Source organism: Oncorhynchus mykiss, chromosome 1 (genome assembly GCF_057628025.1).
Source record: "Oncorhynchus mykiss isolate SJ-2025 chromosome 1, ASM5762802v1, whole genome shotgun sequence".
NCBI lineage: Eukaryota > Metazoa > Chordata > Actinopteri > Salmoniformes > Salmonidae > Oncorhynchus > Oncorhynchus mykiss.
In genome coordinates this window covers 63465860-63481976 of record NC_143022.1, presented here as the reverse complement: position 1 = coordinate 63481976, position 16117 = coordinate 63465860, and the positions used below count along the sequence as shown (strand labels likewise).

Here is a 16117-nt window from a genome sequence, read left to right as displayed (position 1 = left end):
AGTGGGTCTAGGGTGTCAGGTAGGGTGGAGGTGATATGGTCCTTGACTAGTCTCTCAAAGCACTTCATGATGACGGAAGTGAGTGCTACGGGGCGGTAGTCGTTTAGCTCAGTTACCTTAGCTTTCTTGGGAACAGGAACAATGGTGGCCCTCTTGAAGCATGTGGGAATAGCAGACTGGGATAAGGATTGATTGAATATGTCCGTAAACACACCAGCCAGCTGGTCTGTGCATGCTCTGAGGACGCGGCTGGGGATGCCGTCTGGATGCCGCCTGCAGCCTTGCGAGGGATAACACGTTTAAATGTTTTACTCACGTCGACTACAGTGAAGGAGAGTCCACAGGTTTTGGTAGCGGGCCGTGTCAGTGGCACTATATTTCTCAAAGCGAGCAAAGAAGTCGATTAGTCTGTTTGGGAGCAAGACATCCTGGTCCGCGACGGGGCTGTTTTTCTTTTTGTAATCCGTGATTGACTGTAGACCCTGCCACATTCCTCTTTGTCTGAGCCATTGAATGGCGACTCTACTTTGTCTATACTGACGCTTAGCTTGTTTGATTGCCTTGCGGAGGGAATAGCTACACTGTTTGTATTCGGTCATATTTCCGGTCATCTTGCTCTGGTTAAAAGCAGTGGTTTGCGTTTTCAATTTTGCGCAAATGCTTCCATCAATCCACAGTTTCTGGTTGGGGAATGTTTTAATAGTTGCTGTGGATACGACATCGCCAATGCACTTGCTAATGAACTCGCTCACCGAATCAGCGTATTCGCCAATGTTGTTGTTTGACGCAATGCGGAACATATCCCAATCCACGTGATCGAAGCAATCTTGAAGCGTGGAATCAGATTGGTCGGACCAGCGTTGAACAGACCTGAGAGCGGGAGCTTCCGGTTTTAGTTTCCGTCTATAGGCTGGAAGCAACAAAATGGAGTCGTGGTCAGCTTTTCCGAAAGGAGGGCGGGTGAGGGCCTTATATGCGTCGCGGAAGTTAGAATAACAATGATCCAGGGTTTCACCAGCCCTGGTAGCACAATTGATATGCTGATAGAATTTAGGGAGTCTTGTTTTCAGATTAGCCTTGTTAAAATCCCCAGCTACAATGAATGCAACCTCGGGATGTGGTTTCCAGTTTACAAAGAGTCAAATAAAGTTCGTTCAGGGCCATCGATGTGTCTGGATGTGATTATAATCGAAGAGAATTCTCTTGGTAGATAATGCGGTCGACATTTGATTGTGAGGAATTCTAAGTCAGGTGAACAGAAGGACTTGAGTTCCTGTATGTTGTTATGATCACACCATGTCTCGTTAATCATAAGGCATACCCCCCCGCCCCTCTTCTTACCAGAAAGATGCTTGTTTCTGTCGGCGCGATGCGTGAAGAAACCAGCTGGCTGTACCGACTCCGATAGCTTGTCTCGAGTGAGCCATGTTTCCGTGAAGCAAAGAAAGTTACAGTCTCTTATGTCTCTCTGGAATGTTACCCTTGCTCGGATTTCATCAACCTTGTTATCAAGAGACTGGACATTGGCGAGTAGTATGCTACGGAGTGATCCGCGATGTGCCCGTCTCCGGAGCCTGACCAGAAGACCGCTTCGTCTGCCCTTTTCACGGCATCGTTGTATTGATTCGTCGGCTGGGATCCGATCCATTGTCCCGGATGGTGGGCAAAACACAGGATCCGCTTTGGGAAAGTCGTATTCCTGGTCGTAATGATGGTGAGTTGACGTTGCTCTTATATCCAGTAGTTCCTCCCGACTGTATGTAATAAAACCTAAGATTACCTGGGGTACCAATGTAATAAATAACACTTAAAAAAAACTAAATACTGCATAGTTTCCTAGGAACGCGAAGCGAGGCGGCCATCTCTGTCGGCGCCGGAAGTAGAATCATAGTGAAGACATATGATTCATATATTCATAAAACTATGAAATAACACATATGGAATCAAGTAGTGACAAAAAAAGTGTTAAATCAAAATATACTTTATATTTGAGATTCTTCAAAGTAACCACCCTTTGCCTTGATGACAGCTTTGCACACTCTTGGCATTCTGTCAACCAGCTTTACCTGGAATGCTTTTCCAACAGTGTTGGAGTTCCCACATATGCTTAGGTTTATTTATTTTTTAAACAAGTTATTTTTTCCATTTTAGTTTCACTAAGTTGGACTATTTTGTGTATGTCCATTACATGAAATCCAAATAAAAATCTATTTAAATTACAGGTTGTAATGCAACAAAATCAAAAAACTGCCAAGTGGGATGAAATCCACTTTTGCAAGGCACTGTATTCTATTTATTGTGGTGTTGAAGTCGGTATGTTTTGTTTATTGGTTGTGTGGTGCCAAAACCTGTTGGTGAAAAATGTTTTTTATATTTATTATTATTTTAATTTTACACCACACAACCAATAAACAAAACATGACGACTTCAACACCACATCGTATTTACAATGACGACCTACCCCAGACAAACCCAGATGACGCTGGACCAATTGTGCGCCACCCAATCACGACCGAATGTGATTCAGCTTAGATTTAAACCAAGGACTGTAGGGACACCTCTTGCACTGAAATACAGTGCCTTAGACCGCTGCGCCACTCGGAGCCCTAAGAGCAGTTCCCTGACAAGGAATCAAACCCGGGCCGCGGCAGTGGGAGTGCCAAATCCTAACCACTAGACTAGTGTTGCATATACGGTATTTTAATAGAATTATAAATATGTAATCAAAATGTTGAAAATATGATTTCCCCTAGCTGATCATGAAGTAATGAAACAGGCAGTGAGAGTGAGCTCGTCTGTGGCGGTTGGTGAACCCTCAATCTTCTTGCTACAGGCATCGACTGTGCCACAAACGCATGCTGAAGTCGATATCCAATTTTATAAACACAGGGTCACCAGTAAGTTTAGATGTGTCTGAGTTTGAGTTTATTATATTTTTACAGGGCCAGTGCACATTAATCAACGTTTCAGTAAAAGTGACGGTTTTAGCCAGCCGGCTAATTTTCAACCGCAGTCCCTGGGCAGGTTATTAAAAACAATTACAATATAGACAATAGCAACATAGGACAAGCAAGACATAGCATACAGACAGAGCAACATAGGATAAGCAAGACATAGCATACAGACAGAGCAACATAGGACAAGCAAGATGTAGCATACAGACAGAACAAAAAGCAGCAAGACAAAATTGATAAAAGCAACAAAGTGTTTCCACACCTCACAAGTTACAGACAACAGACATGGAAAGCGGCAACACACAGCTAGTGACCATGTTCACAAATCTGATTGACCTTTAGCCATGTCTTCAAGCATTTTGTGAAAGTGTGATATGTGGTGCAGTTATGTGTGTCTGATGGCAGTGTATTCCAGACATGGGAAGCTCTCACAGAGAAAACGGATTTACTAAAGGTGCTTTTCCTTAGGGGAACTATACAGTCACCTCTCATGGCAGACCTTGTGGATCTGCTGCCATATGTCTGGGTTTTCTGTTTAACAAAAATACTGAGTGGAGGGGGAGCCAGGCCATTTAGGATCTTGAATACAAGACATGCGTCGGTGTATTGCACAAGATTTTCCCAACTCAGGAGCTCATGCTTTCTGAGGATATAACAGTGATGATGGCTATTGGGCTTCCTATCAAGCACTTTAAGAGCCTGTTTGTAGACAGACTGAATAGGTCTTAATGTTGTACAGCAAGCTTGAGCCCAACTAGTCAAGCAGTATGTTAAGTGGGGGAGTATCATAGATTTGAAGTAAAGTTTTGCTTCCTCTGTAGTCAAACAATTTCGTATACATTTGGTTGAATTTGGTTATTTGAATTATCTTTTTCACATGCTTTTTAAAAGAGAGGTTGGAATCAAGTATGATGCCATGGTACTTAAAATCAGATACCACCTGGAGCTTCTCCCCTGACACATAGACATCTGGCTCAGTAGCATCTGTTGCCCTCTTTGTGAAGAACACGAGTCACTGAGCCACATTGTAACCTGGACCATTACAGTAGTGAGTTCTTGTGCAGCTTGATGTTTGCTCTTTCCATGCACATATATCACTGTATCATCTGCATACATTTGAACTCCAGACCCAGCACAGACAGAAGGCAGATCATTAATGTACAGGCTGAACAGGAGGGGCCCCCGTATTGACCCTTGGGGCACGCCCACATCATACCTAAGAGTGGGCGACAGCTCATTGCTCACTCTGACACACTGAGTACTGCCTTCAAGGTATGATTTCATCCATCTCAAGGCATCAGGGGAAAAGTTGAACTTGGACAATTTTGTGATGAGAATCTCATGGTTAACAGTATCAAAAGCCTTCCTTAGGTCCAGAAACACAGCCCCAACAACGCCCCCTTTGTCCATCTTGGACTTCACATTTTCCAGAAGAACGCAGTTGGCCGTTTCTGTGGAGTGTTTCACTCTGAAGCCAAACTGCATGGAGTGTAATGTGAAGGGGCTGTTGTTGAGGTGGGCAATCAGTTGTCCCTAAGGAAGTTGTTCAAAAACCTCCAAATAACTTAGAATTTCCATTAATAAATCCTTCCAGGAAAACTTTCTGTGAACCATAGTAAAATGTTCAGAGAACATCCGACAACCAAAACAGTTACATTCCCAGAACAGGTGAAATTTTCACTTCCATTCTCAGAATGTTTAAAAAACGTTCCGTTTTACCATTCAGGAAACTTCTGGCTTCGTTCCCAGAACTAATGGGAAACCAAAAAAATTACGTTCCCACAACCAAGGAACCAAATGTGCTAACTGGGTTATTACAGTAACCCTATGAGTGGGTACCAACCAGGGTAGATTATGTAGAGTAAGAGAAGTCAAGCATGCTGACATACCGGTATAGCTAGAGTGGAATCCCCTTTTCAGCTTCATCACGGAAATACTGTATAAGAGACGTAGAGAAGGGAGGGAAATACAGTAAAACCAGTGGGAGAGAAAGGGGGATTTCCTAGGAAGAATAACAAACAAGGCAGAACCACCTAGCTGCTTACACCTGAGTAACTGTCAATATAACATGATGAGGAAGAAGGATTAATGTGGTTGTTCCGGTTATCATACGTGTCATTACCGATAGTTTGTGTACACATTCATCTATATACTGTCTGTCACATTCATCTCTATATGACTGATCTGTTCCACTCGTTGACACTTGTACACACTACCCCTCGAGTGCCCTGTTTCATCCATGACATCATGGGTTTCGACATGCACATAGTGGAGACAATGTTCTTTTATAGGCTTCAGGCTTGTCTAGATTGGTCTAGATCACTGGTTCTCAAACCTGGTCCTGGGGACCCAAAGGGCTGCACATTTTTGTTTTTGCCCTAGCACTACACAGCTGATTCAAATGATCAACTCATCATAAGGCTTTGATGATTTGAATCAGGTTTGGAGTGCTAGTGCAATAATTAAAATGTGCACTCCCGTAGAATACCTTTTCGGTCTAATGGGAACCTTGTTGTATGCCACCTACTTTTGAAGCATGACTGTTGTTCATTAAAAAAGGTTTTTAAAAAAGTGCACTTCAAAACATCACCTAATTTTCACTCAAATGCACCCACACACAGATACCAGAGCAAGAAGTGTTTCCCTGTGCCTCATCACCTACTCTCAGCAGCTGTTCTGGGGCTGAGGGGGAATTCCTGTTCTCTTCACCATTCCAAGGCTGATCATCAATACTCTAACACTGGTTCCTCCTCTCCTATCCTTGTCTCCCCTCCTTTATTACGACAGAAGAGTTGACTACACAGTCCCTCATAGGCATGCAACATGCATTTCTTAACCTGGTCAAAGATCAGTAAAGGGAAAGAAGTGAGAGATAAAGGTGAAAGAAAAGAGGAGACAAACAGAGGAAACCACTGTAGACTATTAAGCCACTCCTTCGCCTCTCCCCAGTCTTTCTGAAGAGAATTGTGTTGGGGGAGGGGGGCTGGTCTAATGGAGTTCCTCAGAAGCAGCTCTGTTTAATCACTGTGTGTGGGTGAGAGCCTCACTCCCACTATTTCCTCCTTACTGGAAGTGACTGCCTGGCTTATCATTCAGAGAAAGAGAGAAAAGCAGAAGGAGGGGAGAGAGAGCGGGCGGCTTGTGTGGAGGGGAGTGTATTTAAGCGAGTCTCAACTCTGAATGTCAGGCAGTGAGTGGTGTGCCTGGGATAGGGAAGACAGTGAGGATCTGTCTGGACAGTACAGGTAGATGTCGGTGGAGGCTGGTGGAGAGAGAAATGCGGATGATGGGCTCAGCTCCAGTATGATTTCAGATGCCAAAATGGGAGCTATACCACTATTTGTTGGGTGAGGGCCATATCACTATTGTGAGTTTCATTTCACTATTAGCAAGAACATTACTTCTAGGAAAGCCACAACGCAGAATTTCTATGATGTACCTAATCAATGGGACAGTGTTTAGTCTGATGTAAGTATTTGAGTTACAAATGTCTTCATCTGTGTGAGTATAATTTCTGTATTGGAATAAGAGATTACGTGGCGCTGTTTCAACGCAATATTAGGAAGGTGCCCTTAATATTTTTGCTGAAGTACTGAAATTTCCACAGAAGAATGTTGTTGGTTGTGAGGTAGCCTAGCAGTTAGAGTGTTGGGTCACTAAACAAAAGGTTTCTGGTTTTAAGGTGAAAAATCGGTCAATGTGCCCTTGAGCAAGACCCTTAACCCTAATTTGCTCCAGGGGTGCCGTACTACTATGGTTGACCCTGTAAAACTGCACCTATCCGGTGTATGTGACAATATAACTTCTGTTTTTTTTGTTATCATTCTCTGAACATTCTGAGAACATGACTTTAAATAGAACCAGGAAGAAACCTGCAGAAAATGTTATGCTGAAGTACTGACATTCCCACGGAAGAACGATGTTTCATAACGTTCTTGGAACAATTCGATAACATTACTTTAAATAGAACCATGAGGAAACTGAAATTCCCACCCAAGAAACATATGGTTCTCAGAACGTTATGTGCTAACTGGATATTCTGCACCCTTCCCAGAAAGTTGTGGGAAGGTTGTACACAAAATTACCCTAGGACAACCACGCTCTCACCAAGCTTTAACAAACATAAGGTTCTCAGAACATTATGTGCTAGCTAGTCTGTCTGGGTTACAGATGCTAGAGGTTGATCAGAGATTAGAGACTGTGTTGGACTTTGCCTGGTAGCCAAATCTGTCTCTGCTTTAGTCTACCCCATATGTGTGTGATTCCTGTCTTTACATTTTACTTTTTTAATAACAAAAGTCCCTAGTACGTGACCGAATGTGTTTAACTGTGTTAGCCCAATGAGCTAAAGCCTAGGCATTAGCTTTGGGAGCTAACACAAGTGTCAAGGCCTTAGACAAGGTTAATCATAATGTGAGCATGGTTCACTGAACCATCTCCACTACACTGGGACTCTCTAGCCAGTTCCTCTGTATTTCAACTATTTCTTTATTCCAGTAAATACCAGGCAGTTCAACCGGTTGTTGCTCAGTTCAACTGACTGGCAGGAAGACTGGAGTTTCCTGAGCATATATTACCCAGCTAGCACATAACATTCTGAGAACCATATAATTCTTAGAGCTTGGGGAGAGCATGGTTGTCCTGAGGTTATTTTGTATACAACCTTTCTGAGAATGGTGCAGGATAGTTGCTCGGTTTTGGAACATTCTAGGCACAAAAATGTTTTTTTCTTGGTATTTTATTAATTTAACAGAACGTTTCCTAAAAGTTCAAAGATGGTTACATTTCATTTCAATTTTGGTAATGTTCTAAGAATGTTCTCCCAACTTGTTTGACATTGGGAATGTTATAAAATAGTTTAGAGAACATAAAAAAAAAGTTTTTCTGTGGGTACTTTAGCGTAATGGTATTTTAGCATAACAATTCCTACAGGTTTTTTGTAATGGTTGTATTTAGCTCATTTTCCCCCACCATAGGACACTCACTAGCGATTGGAGGATTAAATCACCTCGAGCTCAACATTTAAATGGCCTGGAGAATAACGGTATGTTTTGCGACTAAAGACACACTTCTAGCTAGCTGACCACCAATTTTCATTGCAGTTTATGTAAGTTAGGTTTTGAGAGTTTCAAAAAAGTTATACATATACACATTTTGTGGGACGTGTTGTATATTTTAAAATGTGAATGCGCGACAGACCCCACACACATAATTGAATATCCAACTTTTGACCTAAATTATTCATACTCATTTAAATGTTAGTATTAAACGTATCTACTTTCTCAAAACATAAGTTTAATCAGTAAAACAAATAATGAGACATTATTTGGTAACAACACTGAATTCTTAAGAGTCTACAGGAGGGTGCAATGAGCTACGCTAGGAAAAGTTGACAGGCAAGTTTTTTTTTTTACCGGAAGGCTAGCCAACTAGTCAACCAGTAAACAGTTCGGATACGAGGTTGGTGTCTCTTTTTTTTAACAAAATTAAACAGATTTATGTTGTAATTGAACAAAATAGTAAGGTGTCAACAACTGGGGACCATATGCCGATAATACAGGACGTATTTTATTTGCTAAACTGCTTATCAAAAAGCTGATAGTAGTAGCATTTCTACTGAAATGTCAAACATGCTAATTGCTAAACCATTAGCTAACATTTTTACAACACCAATAATCACAAAACAGTGATGGCTTGATCACAAGATAGCACTGTTGAAGGTAATATATTTCTTAAACCCTGTTGAATATGCCGATAATACGGGGTGCTACGCTAAAGTAATGTTCTCAAATTGTCCCGAGAAAGTTAAGAAAACCACTATAAAACTTTAGTAACGTTCAGAGAACATTCTAAGAATGTTATTTAAAAACGTATACATTTCGTTCTCAGCATTAACAAAACTCTCTCTCTCTCCCTCCATCTTGTGTCTGAACTGTGTTCAGTTGTGGTAGCCACACCTGTTTTTAATGAGTGCTTGTTTCCTTTGAAATAGGGTCTGTTTAAATAGACTAAAATGAACAGCTTTGTATGCGTAACAAAAAACATGGTATGATCGCGCCATCCTGGTGGCCAAGTGAACTCATTCCATGGATAGAGGACAGATGATCATAGATTTTAATCTCACTGCTGCTGTGTCATAATGAAAAAATAAATGTGTTTTCTCGATTAATGCCTAAGGAAATTAATTTCTATGTGTCCTATCTGTGCGTGGAGATCCAAAACGAGCTGGCAGTGTTAATTAAACGTCTTATTGAAACACACACAAGTTTTAAGGAAGTTATTCAAAAATCTCAACTTGAACTTTTTTTCCCACAGCCAATGTGATACCGAAAACATATGTTCCCACAACTTCCAAGGAACCAAATGTGCTAGCTGGTTGAGTTGTGTTCTTCCTCACTATGTTCTGTGTGTGTGTGTGTGCGTTTGCGTGTCCACTCAGGAATACACTATAAACCACCAGGAGAGAACGCTGAAGGCACCTCCAACTGTACTCACACTGTCAATATTGACTCTAGTTATTTGAATATAATTATAATTCCTGCCATTTTAATTGCTCAGATTACAATCAGTGACAAACCATGTATTTATATTATTGAGGATTTAAAGAAATACTAAGCAACAGATATTGCCTTTCATTATCTGAACGTTTCACCTTCCTGAATACTCCCCTGGTTTGTGTGAAATTGTTGTATGTGACGAGTCATCTCCCGGCTTGACCAGTGCCGTGTGTGTGTGTGTGTAACTGACCAGTGCTGTATCTCTCGGTGCGATCTGAATCAGGCCCTGCATCACCCCACCACAAAATATTTCCTTTCCTCCCCGCCAACTGCCATCAGAGAAGTTGTGAAACACTTCCAGGAATCTTGTGTGCTGCAGATGGATCCTTTAAACATTCTTTAGCAAGGTTAAGCGTAGGCGTAACCCTTGGGCACAGATCTCGAATCATGAACTTCATACCCCTCTAATCAACAGGCCCATGGTTCAGTCTTGAATGATGATGGAACATGCTCAACCATATAGCGTTGTACTCTTAGGAGGAAGAGGTGCTGGTATCTACTATCACCATCTTCTCGTCGCCATCTTAGTGACTTTTTCTAGAAATAGGGAAGGTCACCACAGGGCAAAGCTGGGGATGATAAGAGGTTGAGCAATGTCTCTACTGGTCTACTGCTTGTCGTTCCCCTGGCATTTATCAGACTCGGTGTCAATCTGAATAGGAGCCTTTGGCAGTTCTGTTTACTTAGGTTTTAAAAGACGTGTCAACATGGTAGAGAGGTAGACACAGAAGTGTCTATGCTACTGAGACTAGGAAACTATGGTATTGATACAATTTTCACTACACTATTGTTCAATACCTGGGTCAAAATATTTTTTGATAGTGTTAGCAGTCTTTAAAATACTTAAGGTATGCTTGATTGAAATTGCCTGATGGGACCAATTGAACAAGAGCACCTAATTTCTTTGAAAGAAAACAAATACTTTTTTGAGCCAGGTGTTACAGAAGCAATTTGAATGGATTGGAACGGTGCTAAAGCCTAAATGGAGAGAGAAGAGACGGGAGTATGGGAGGAGAATGAGAGGTGTGAGAGGTGTTGTGCCCTGAGAACTGAATTCCATAGATGGTGGCTACTGGAGATGTCATCTATGGGCTCAGTTCTTCTGGCAAGGCACTGCTTATCAGCATAATAAGACATCACCTATACTTTCATATGAGGAATACGGGTTATCTGGATTTCTACGGCAAACTTGCAGTTTCAAATAAAAATCATTGTGTCCTTCTGCAGATTACATTTACTCAGCATGTTACAATTCAGCATTGTGTGTTGTAATAAACTGTTAAAGTCTGTAATTGGGGTATGTGTTTTGTATGTATACATATCATGTAAATGAATAAACTTTTCCTATTCAGAAAATACACTTCATATCTCGTTAATATTTACAATCGCATCATCATTCATGTTTATTTACAAAGTGGTGAGGATTATAAATAACAGTCAGACATCCATGTTTTGTAAAATCATATGTGACACTTATTTATAGAGAAACGGGATGTGTGCTCAAGCACATCTATATTACTGGAAATTGTGCAGTACAAGGAACATTCAAAAGTGAAGCAATCGAATGCAGCATACCCAACCCACACACCCTGGCCACAGCTATGTCTTATCACTCTATACTGCGAGAGGTGACTCAGACCCAAACGCCTGTTCCATAGAACCTGGAGTCACGGAGACGACAGAGAGAAGAGCAGGGTCCATAAACGTCAATGACTGGTCGGACAGACAGAAACAGAATGACTAGTCATACTTGTCAGAGTTACCAGTTGACTTGAATGAGAATGTCCATTCTAGTAATTATATTTCTATGCTGATGGACAAAGTCTACTGTGACAATAGTGATGAGATACAAGAGATTGGACCGGGTTTGATACAATACGACACGGGGTTATAGTATAAGAGGTGAGAAATGACTAATATGATAGACAATGGATAGAACATCAGCATGTTATGAGAGAAGTTTTAACTGCTTAACATGGGTTTTTCAGTAAGAGATGAGAGGCAAATGACAGGAGTTTATAACAAGAGTGGGAAAGCACTTTCCTGAAGCAAACTTGTTAATGCTAATGTTACAGGAACCTTGATACTGAAAATCATAGTATTACACAGTAGCACACCACCTAATGAAAACACTAGACCAGAATGACTCCAGCATTGTAGTTGCCTGAGGTAGCGCCATATAATGAGATGGAGAATATTAACAAATACGTTTAATACAAAAGCAGTCAAATGCTACTTATCTGGAGTTTGCGCTTTAATTATTTGTTTCTCATCTCTTACTTTTTGCTGTTGTTGTATTTTCTTAAAACTGCATTGTTGGTTAAGGGCTTGTAAGTAAGCATTTCATAGTAAGGTCTACTAAACCTGTTGTATTCAGCATGTGACAAATACAATTTTATGTAGAATATTTATCAATAGCATTTCTACTATTAACATTTACTAATATGCAGCGACTACTATATAACAGTTATACTTTTGTTCAATGCTTATGGGAAAAATCATCACATTTATGTAAATACATTTTCATATGTCAACAAAGTTGGCATTTATTAGCCATACCTCCATTACAATCATCTCATCTTTCTCCTCCTCTTCTCTACTACCTCACTCATGCTTTCCCCCTCAGGACTCTCCTGCTGCCTCACTATCCTCCTCTCCACTCTGTACTCCTGTTCCCCGACATGGGTGTCCCCTCGCACCACGTACTCCCCTCCCTGGTAGGTGATACTAACATCCGTCCGGGGATAGGTACCGTACACTCTCCGCAGGTCCTGCCTCACAAACTCAGGCAGCTCCCTGCGGGGGCCATACACCCTCTCCAGCCTGCCCCAGCGAAGCTCTCCTCTCAGGGTGAAGCCCTCGGGCCAGGTCCCTCCCTGGTTCTGGAACCTCTGGGGCCTGGTTGGAGTAGGGGCCACAGGAGCCACTGGAGCAGAAAGATTGGCATACAGGCGCTGGTGGTAGTGCCAGTAAGGGTTAGACACAAGTCTATAGTTGCACCAGGGCAGGGGAGAAGTTTGATGATAGTGGTGGAACGCGCTGGGATCAGATCCCTGGAATCCCCTAGTGCTCCTGGAGACCAAGTTTAAGGGGAATTGATACTTGGTGGGGATACATGGAGGGTAGAGACTGTAGTTGTTGGGCCACTGCATAGGTGGGGTGATGACGGTGGGACACATCGATCTGTAAAAGTGGTGTGTAGATGCAGGTCGAGGTGATGTGTATGTGTAAAAGTAGTGAGAGTTCATGTTCTAAGAGACAGGTGGGTGTGGAGAGAATGGTAGAAGGTCCCCTGACCTCAGAGGCAGGTCAGGGTTGTCTTTGTCCATACAGGGATCTCACTCTGCTGAAATTAACAGCAAATACAAAACAAAGAGGTGAAAAGTACTCACATTAAAAAGGTATATGAAAATAACTTTCACAAGTCAACACTGTAACTGGCTCCCATTTCCAATAAACTCTGAAAAAAGAAACAGATAGGCTGACTGTCATTAAATCTAAAAAGTTGTGAAAAGACTCGGCAACTTGCACAAGCTCATAAGGAAATCAACAACGTGTTGCTCACCTGAAGGAATATGAAGTGAAACTCGCAAAGCCAGTGTTGTTTGGTGTTCTCTTGTCAGAAAATGAAATGCACTTCCATTAAGTATAGAAAGGGTCTGCCATACCTCCCCTACATTCAGACACAACTTGTGGAACAACTTGTGGCACCTGACTCTTTGTTACAGTATCTAGGCTGCAGGTAACAACAGTTAAGTACATAGATCCTGATAAGATGGTGACTATATCTTCTCAATGAACTATGTTATGCTCAATGGGTAAGTACAGTGCCTTGCGAAAGTATTCGGCCCCCTTGAACTTTGCGACCTTTTGCCACATATTTTTTTGTGAAGAATCAACAACAAGTGGGACACAATCATGAAGTGGAACGACATTTATTGGATATTTCAAACTTTTTTAACAAATCAAAAACTGAAAAATTGGGCGTGCAAAATTATTCAGCCCCCTTAAGTTAATACTTTGTAGCGCCACCTTTTGCTGCGATTACAGCTGTAAGTCGCTTGGGGTATGTCTCTATCAGTTTTGCACATTGAGAGACTGACATTTTTTCCCATTCCTCCTTGCAAAACAGCTCGAGCTCAGTGAGGTTGGATGGAGAGCATTTGTGAACAGCAGTTTTCAGTTCTTTCCACAGATTCTCGATTGGATTCAGGTCTGGACTTTGACTTGGCCATTCTAACACCTGGATATGTTTATTTTTGAACCATTCCATTGTAGATTTTGCTTTATATTTTGGATCATTGTCTTGTTGGAAGACAAATCTCCGTCCCAGTCTCAGGTCTTTTGCAGACTCCATCAGGTTTTCTTCCAGAATGGTCCTGTATTTGGCTCCATCCATCTTCCCATCAATTTTAACCATCTTCCCTGTCCCTGCTGAAGAAAAGCAGGCCCAAACCATGATGCTGCCATCACCATGTTTGACAGTGGGGATGGGGTGTTCAGGGTGATGAGCTGTGTTGCTTTTACGCCAAACATAACGTTTTGCATTGTTGCCAAAAAGTTCAATTTTGGTTTCATCTGACCAGAGCACCTTCTTCCACATGTTTGGTGTGTCTCCCAGGTGGCTTGTGGCAAACTTTAAACAACACTTTTTATGGATATCTTTAAGAAATGGCTTTCTTCTTGCCACTCTTCCATAAAGGCCAGATTTGTGCAATATTCGACTGATTGTTGTCCTATGGACAGAGTCTCCCACCTCAGCTGTAGATCTCTGCAGTTCATCCAGAGTGATCATGGGCCTCTTGGCTGCATCTCTGATCAGTCTTCTCCTTGTATGAGCTGAATGTTTAGAGGGACGGCCAGGTCTTGGTAGATTTGCAGTGGTCTGATACTCCTTCCATTTCAATATTATCGCTTGCACAGTGCTCCTTGGGATTATTAAAGCTTGGGAAATCTTTTTGTATCCAAATCCGGCTTTAAACTTCTTCACAACCGTATCTCGGACCTGCCTGGTGTGTTCCTTGTTCTTCATGATGCTCTCTGCGCTTTTAACAGACTTCTGAGACTATCACAGTGCAGGTGTATTTATACGGAGACTTGATTACACACAGGTGGATTGTATTTATCATCATTAGTCATTTAGGTCAACATTGGATCATTCAGAGATCCTCACTGAACTTCTGGAGAGAGTTTGCTGCACTGAAAGTAAAGGGGCTGAATCATTTTGCACGCCTAATTTTTCAGTTTTTGATTTGTTAAAAAAGTTTGAAATATCCAATAAATATCGTTCCACTTCATGATTGTGTCCCACTTGTTGTTGATTCTTCACAAAAAAATACAGTTTTATATCTTTATGTTTGAAGCCTGAAATGTGGCAAAAGGTCGCAAAGTTCAAGGGGGCCGAATACTTTCGCAAGGCACTGTAATACGGTGTCGTTGTCAGGTCATAAAAATCTAAACACCAAATTGCATTTTAGGACAGCCTACCATTGATAGTGGCACCTTTGAGTTCCCTTGCTCTTCCTCCTACACTACTTGGAGCTCAAACAGTAGAGTCCCATAGGCCTCGTAAAACGTGTGTTTGCATAGAGCCCCACCGTGGACGTGTCATAATACCCATAAAATCTAGCGGTCAAACTCAGAAACGGTTCCAATCGTCTTTCCACCATTCATTTTTTCACATAGTGAACTTTACAAAAACTTCAAATGAAGTATATGTCTCGTGTAGGCTTACCTTGGCGTGATATTTTGTCAACCGTGTGATTATCTCTCAGACAAGGTGAGTTTTATAATAGGGCACAAGGCAAGACCCAAATGCGGACACAGGAGGCAGATGGTTGAGCACCGATATTTATTGTACCAAAAGTGGTAGGCAGAAAGCAGGTCAGGACAGGTGAGTTCATAAACCAGGTCAGAGTCCAAACAGTACCAGGGGATAGTCAGGTTCGTGGTCAGGACAGGCAGGGGTTCAGTGAACAGGTCCGACTACAAACAGTACAAGGGGACAGGCAGGCGGATTCAGAACAGGTCAGAACAGGCAGAGTGGTCAGGCAGGCGGATTCAGAACAGGTCAGAACAGGCAGAGTGGTCAGGCAGGCGGATTCAGAACAGGTCAGAACAGGCAGAGTGGTCAGGCAGGCGGATTCGGCGTCAGGACAGGCAAGGATCAAAACCAGTAGGGCTAGGAAAACCAGCGACTGGGGAAAAATAGGAGCTAGGCAAAACATTGGTCGACTTGACAAACTGGGACAGAGAGACAGGAAACACAGGGATAAATACACCAGGGACTAATGAGGAAAACAGGAGACACCTGGAGGTGGGTGGATACAATCACAAAGACATGTGAAACAGATCAGGGTGTGGCAAGTTTAATTGGTCTGTTCACCTCAATTTACTCTTGATGTGGAAATTCTTACACAGGGACACTCAAAGAAAATCTTAAAATAATAATTGTTCATTTTCAGCTCGCTGGAGAGGTTCCAACAAACTTGATGCACCATAGTGAACGCCTGTCAGGAGCGCTAACCAGGAAGTCCCATTTAGTCCCCTTATATACTGGTTACAGACACATTACATAGGCATAGTTCATAGCGTTGTTTCCGGCAT

The 16117-nt window shown here is 42.0% G+C and overlaps 1 protein-coding gene and 1 long non-coding RNA gene across 3 annotated transcripts in view; one reads left to right on the top strand and one right to left on the bottom strand.

The window, feature by feature from the left end:
• The window catches only part of LOC110526060 (palmitoyltransferase ZDHHC16A), a 70033-nt gene that overhangs the window by 52341 nt on the left and 1575 nt on the right, over positions 1–16117 (bottom strand). The window lies entirely within an intron of this gene.
• Positions 6074–9214, top strand: LOC149985605 (uncharacterized). The gene is made up of 2 exons (XR_016496355.1): positions 6074–6301; positions 7931–9214. It is a non-coding gene; the product is annotated as an uncharacterized LOC149985605 (long non-coding RNA).